Consider the following 6639-nt stretch of genomic DNA (forward strand, 5'->3'; position numbering starts at 1 on the left):
ACCACGTTTTCTTTTCCTAAAGCAATCTTCTGGTACAAATGTAGCTGAAGCTGCTACAACTGTTTTAGGCTAGAATTTATTAGACTTAAGAATTCTTTCATTACCTCCCAGGAGGCCACTGAGGTTGCTAGTAATTGTAGAGAACAGATTTACCCTGAATCAAAATTTGGAAGTATTTAAAATTCATTGTAAAATGATACTGCATTTTAGAGGTTGAGGGACTCTAACTGCTAAATCTGGTTAATTATAATAGCCCACAGTCTTCCCAAGCTATCCTACAATTAACATCTCTTTCTTGGCTTTGCAAGTACTGGATGGTTAAATTATGTTTATTTTGTGATCGCTTTGCAGCGGCAGAAGGCTCTTGCACTTATGCCAAAGTTTAGTTTGAATGTTGAGATTGGTGACAACAGATTACGCTAAGAGGGTTTGAAAAACTTTATTACTCTCCTATGCAGGTGTCTGGGGGAGAATAGAACAGGCTCCCAAGTAAGTTCAGAAATGGCCTGAGAAGTGAGAGAATAGCACTGAAACATGTATATTATCATATGTGAAATAGATCGCCAGTCCAGGTTCAATGCATGAGACAGGGTGCTCAGGGCTGGTGCACTGGGATGGCCCTGAGGGTTGGGATGGGGAGGGAGGTGGGAGGGGGGTTCAGGATGGGGAACACATGTACGGCCATGGCTGATTCATGTCAATGTATGGCAAAAACCACTACAATATTGTAAAGTAATTAGCCTCCAGTTAAAATAAATAAATTTTTAAAAAATTAAGAAATGGCATGAGAGAACAGAAATAGGAGATTGGCTTGATTTTTATTGTAACTAGGATGTAAAGCAAGCTGAGGTTTCCTGCATGTGGCACAGGCCTTAATTGGTTTGAACTTCCCATCAGGGCCAAAGGAGTAGCACCTTAACTTTCTTATCAGCTTGCCTAGACGTGGGACAGAAGAGGAAGGGATCACCAGTGGGACTTGAAATGTGCCTGCAGGCAAGCATCAAAAATGGAGTCAGACTATATCAATTTCATAACTTTTAAGTGATCACCAATACATTTAGTACTAACTGTACTAGTATGACTATTAAGATGAAAAGAACTTATGGAGAAATACATTCTTTATCAATTCTGGCTAACCATATTAGAAGTACCAGAATATATTTTTGGTTCTTTTTCACAAGGTTGTGAAGCAGAGAGCAGTGTCATCCTTAGACAGGGCCAGGTTGGCCCCTGCCCCAGCCCTGTGCTTTAAAGTGCCTTCCTCGTTGAGTCCCTCCTGGCACCTTGGATTGGCCTTGATCAGCAGTGCTATCTATGCAGCAAATCCCAGCCCAGTCCAAGGCCCATGTGTTAGAATGCTCTCCAATCCTCTACCTCAACTCCTAAAATGATTAGCTGTCTTAAGAGCTTTTGCATCTTGTCTTGTTGCCAGTATTCTTTTCTTGGAATTATGAATGTATGGATCGCTAAAATGATGCAGACCTACTGAATTTCAGTGATATGGTTTTTTACTCATGTTGGACCAAAGGACAGAAAGCTCAGGATTCTGGGCTAGTGGTTGTCCACTTCTCCATGTAGGCCTTGAGCTGTGCCTGCAGGCTCAAGGTGTCTGTCCTCTATGATCATCAGTATTGCCTCAGGTCTGCAGCAGCTGGGAGTGGCAGAGGTGGAAGCCAGTGTCCTCCATCCCTGTTGCTGGCACCCAGGGGGATCACCCTACCCCTTGTGCAGGCTCTACACCACTTACAAAGCATTCTCCTGGAGTGGACTTGTCTGTCTCCTTTGAGGACTTCTGAAACCACAGCTCTACAATGTCAATGGGCCCTTTTTTTTTAATCTCTAATCCATTTGGTGACACTGAGTGGTAAGTCTTGCCAGATACAGATGAAAGACAGGCTTTCCCTGATTAAATGTGGCCACTTGACTCTCCTGTTCTGTCTCTTTCCTTCTGGCGGCAGTGTGTGGAAGGAAGTGTTATGGTAAGCAGTGAAAAAGATCATATTCTTGGAATGTAGTGGTTATGGCTAAAGAGTTTAAGAGAAGGCATGGTTGGAACATGTTTTCTCCTTCCTTTTGGCTATAAAATTCTAAATGGAAAATTTAACAACAGAAAACTAACTTTTCTGTTCTCCTATATACTCTGAGTAAGATTTGCATTTGTGGTTTCATCAAAAAAATCAGTAACAACCTTTGAAACAGTCCTTGGAAGCCAGTATCCAAGAGTGGCATGATGAAATGAGGGCATTTCATGATTAGAGATATTACTGGTGTTAGCTAGATGGTTTGAATTGCTTGCAAAAGCAAGGGAATCTATTTTTTTTCAAGACAGTTTCCTAAAGCTGTGGCTTCTTGAGTCAAAAGCATTGCTATCTTTTTCTTGTGGTGGTAGATACAAAATTAGTTGGAAATAACACATTGAATAATAAAAAAATGGAAGAAATGGTTTCTGTACCTAAACAGAATGACATGGCTCCTATACTCTAAAAAGAATCTCCATATGCATGACTACACAATAAGCAAATACATAAGTACTACTCTCTATTATTCTATAATAAATCAGTACACCTCACAAGTACCTGCTGAAACTCTGCAAAAATATTTTTCTAGGACCCCCCTGTACCTTAGAGATAATTCTAGAAAGCAACTTCTAGCAAGAGAATTTGCTTTAGCAGCTCTGTAACAACCTAGAGGGGTGGGATGGGGAGGGTGAGAAGGAGGTTCAAGATGGAGGGGACGTATGTCTGCCTATGGTTGATTCATGTTGATGTTTTGCAGAAACTAACAAAATCATCTAAAGCAATTTTCCTTCAATTAAAACATAAATAATTTTATAAAAAGAGAATGTGGTTTATAAACTAGTAAGCCTATATTGTCAATACAAAAAAGAGGAAGAGAGAAGTTATTTACTCCTGCTTAGTAAAATAATATAAAGTGAGAAGTTAGTAGAATATAAGTGATATCAAAATTTTAGTATTCCTTCAGTGGTAGCAGGGTGAAGCCCATTGTGAAACAGACACCAGAATGCTTACATTCATGTATCAAGCAGAAAGAATAACAAAATTGATATGTGACATATGTGTACAAACTTTCAGAGTCCTCATTTCTCAAGGGTCATCCTGAAAGGAAAAGATGGTATACAAGATTTATCTTCAACTCCAATGTCTTTTATTTATCACTTTTTGATAGTCTTGCATAATTTCCATGAAAAATAATTCTGCACTTTTCAACTAGGATATTTACAAAATTTTTAAACAGCATTTTACTCTGTCACTCAAGAATTTTGTGCTTTGATCCAGATGATACAAATGACATGGTTCCTAGAGTGAAAAAATAATATTAAAAATCAATAAGAGATGCACTGTTTACTGGTAGATAAAAATGGTATAAGACATTGATATCTTTATTCTTTCAATTCTTTGTTCCCTGGAATTTTTTCTTTCTAGTATTTCTATGCAAAATTAACATCCAGAGAGTAAATAGCTAATATTAGAGGAATATTCTTGTTATTATTATTGAAATAATTGCAGATTAAATGAATAGAATAAATATATTCTTAATTATTCTGATTATCACAAATAAAATTAATCAGCCTAGTATATTAGAATAATAAAACTTACAGTAAAATTTAACTGCTATAGGAATCATTCACATGGAAATGCAAATATTTTAGCTGGTTAGATATAGAAGTGAGGCATAAAAAAAATCACACCATGATGACAGATTATGACACTAGTTGAAAAAAATTAAAGATCATAAAATCATTTTCTGATTCCTTAACCTTCTTTAAAAGAAAAAACTAAAACACATATATCACATTGTGTGATATGTATAGTATATATCACATTTATCACAGTGCTGCTTAAATCAGCCCAGAAAGAATATCTTACTACATATTCAGAAGAATAAAAATACTTTTATTACATTGTATATGCTTCCCTACTGGCTCAGATGGTAAAGAATCTTCCTGCAAGGCAGGAGACCCAGGTCAATCCCTGGATCAGGAAGACATCCTCGAGAAGAGAATGGCAACCCACTCCAGTATTATTGCCTGGAGAATTCCATGGACAGAGGAGCCTGGCTGGCCACAGGCCATGGGGTCACAAAGAGTCAGACACAACTGAGAGATTTTCACTTCACATGTATTCATTATGCAAAAATTAGGGGAAAAAATCAATAAAATAACAATAAACAAATAAAGCTAAATTTAAACCAGCCTAATCTTCCCACAACCCATTTTGTAATGCTATACCTATTATACATGTGTATTTGATGAATAGACACATATTTATTTTGTATATTTCATTTGAGGTTGTATAACAGACATTTTTACTCATTATATTAACATATTTCCGTGTAAATTATATGTATCATTAACATCTTACATTATCACCTTCAGTGGTTTATAGAGTTGCCCTGTATAGGTGTGGTAGTATTGTTCTTCAGTCACTAAGTCATGTCTGATGCTTTGTGACCCTGTGGACTGCAGCATGCCAGGCTTCCCTGTCCTTCACTATCTCCCAAAGTTTGCTCAGATTCATATCCATTGAGTTGGTGATACTATCTAACCATCTGATCCTCTGCCACCCTCTTCTCCTTTTGCCTTTTATCTTTCAGAGCATTTGGGTCTTTTCCAATGAGTTGGTTCTTCACATCAGGTAGCCAAAATATTGGATCTTCAACATCAGTCCTTCCAATGAATACTCAGGGTAGATTTCCTTTATGATTGACCAGTTTGATCTCCTTGCTGTCCAGGGGACTTTCAAGAGTCTTCTCCAGCATCATAGTTTGAAAGCATCAGTTCTTCAGTGCTCAGCCTTCTTTACAGTTCAACCTTCACATGTGTTCATGACTACTGGAAAATGCCTAGCTTGTACTATATGGATCTTTGTCCTTGCAAAGTGATGTCTCGGCTCCTTAATATGCTGTCTAGGTTTGTCATAGCTTTTCTTCCAAGTAGCAAGCATCTTTGAATTTTATGGCTGCAGTCACTGTCCGCAGTGATTTTGTAGTCCAAGAAAATAAAATCTATCACTGCTTCCACTTATTCTCCTTTATTTGCCATGAAGTTATGGATGCCATGATCTTAGTATTTTGTATGTTGAATTTTAAGCCAGCTTTTTCACTCTCCTTCTTCACCCTCATCAAGAGTCTCTTTAGTTCCTCTTTGCTTTCTGCCATTAGAATGGTATCATATGCATGTCTGAGATTGTTGATATTTCTCCCAGCACTCGATTGTATACCTGTATATGTGTACTATAATTGAATTATTTCCTTTTTCTGGGAAATTTGGATTATTGCCAAATAACCCTGCACTAAAGATCATGAAAATTTATCTGTGTTCACTTGTTTGATCTTTCCTTATGATAAATTCATATAAAAGAATTTGTTGGGTCAAGGGGTAAAACATTTTGAAGACTTTTGACACATATCACTACATTGTCCTCCAGAAATATTGTTTTCTGGGTTCTTTTTCAGTTGAGAGATATGATTCTTGTATGCCTAACTTACCATTTTGTTTTGTGAATAAAGCTATTTTATGATAAGCTATTTTATGTTCTAGATTTCTCACTGATTCTTTGATATTGACTTCCAAATTTTGATATATAAGTTCCTTTGTTATTTTTCATATTATCTGGAAATAAATACTAATTTATACAAAGAAAGGAAATATGCACTAAATAATTTATTAAAAATTAAACAGTTTTGAAATGAAAATAATTCAAGTTAATTTGATTTGGGGTTTTTTTTGTTGTTGTTTTTTTTTTTTTTCACGTGTCTGAAATGATTTATTTTCTGGAAGGGGCAAGAAAACCCACTTTTAATTAAAAACAAAGAAACAAAAATTTCTCAGGTAGTTTGATTCAGACTGGAAATCACTGGCTTTTAACCACTCTCTTTCTTGTGTCCTCAAAGCCAGAGAATTTCTCAGTTCAGTTCAGTTCAGTCGCTCAGTCATGTCTGATTCTTTGTGACCACGTGGACTGCAGCACGCCAGGCTTCCCTGTCCATCACCAACTCCCAGAGCTTGCTCAAACTCATGTAATTTGATTTGTAAATGCCAATGTCAGTATTAAAAGTGTCTTTGGAAAAAGCTTTTATTAATGATATTCTACATTTTTCCAATTGAGTTTGTAACAGCTAGTGTTTGTAATTTTCATTCAGAAAAAGACTTGATAGTGGATATCCAACTTTTATCAAGGTTCACATTTTAAAATTCTCTATTAAGTTTTTAAATATTAACAGTAAAATATCCTAGATTTAACCAGTTCAGTCTTCTGAACCATCAAAGAGCTATGTGTCAAGGTCTTAATATTACTGAAAAGATAACTTTCTGATTCTGTTGGAGCTCATAATTTATTATTCAGTTAAAAGACAATAAACTGGAATGCAGATTTTTAACAAATATTTTTGAAAATTAATGAAAACAAAATGAGCAGATTTGAAGTTTTATTGCCATCTGTTCAGAGATCTGCTTCTGTAACACACTTCAAAACTAAATTACTAAATAATGGTTCAAATATATTCAAATTCTGGGACTTCTATTACTGGTTTTAGCTTTTTCCATTCTCAGAAGCATTTTCTAAGAAATTAGGTTACTAGGAATTACTAAGAATGGCTCAGGTTTACTGCTGGCATTTT

At 36.0% G+C, this 6639-nt stretch overlaps 1 long non-coding RNA gene across 1 annotated transcript in view; it reads left to right on the top strand.

The window, feature by feature from the left end:
- The window catches only part of LOC147364214 (uncharacterized), a 54621-nt gene extending 48947 nt beyond the window's left edge, over window positions 1–5674 (top strand). Inside the window, exons 2-3 of the long non-coding RNA XR_015134216.1 lie at window positions 4615–4655; window positions 4753–5674. This is a non-coding gene — a long non-coding RNA (uncharacterized LOC147364214). The remainder of the gene's footprint in view (window positions 1–4614; window positions 4656–4752) is intronic.
- Window positions 5675–6639: the final 965 nt, after the last annotated feature.

Source organism: Bos grunniens, chromosome 10 (assembly GCF_055505025.1).
Source record: "Bos grunniens cultivar Pamir isolate PY7600 chromosome 10, Bosgru_T2T1.0, whole genome shotgun sequence".
NCBI classification, from domain to species: domain Eukaryota; kingdom Metazoa; phylum Chordata; class Mammalia; order Artiodactyla; family Bovidae; genus Bos; species Bos grunniens.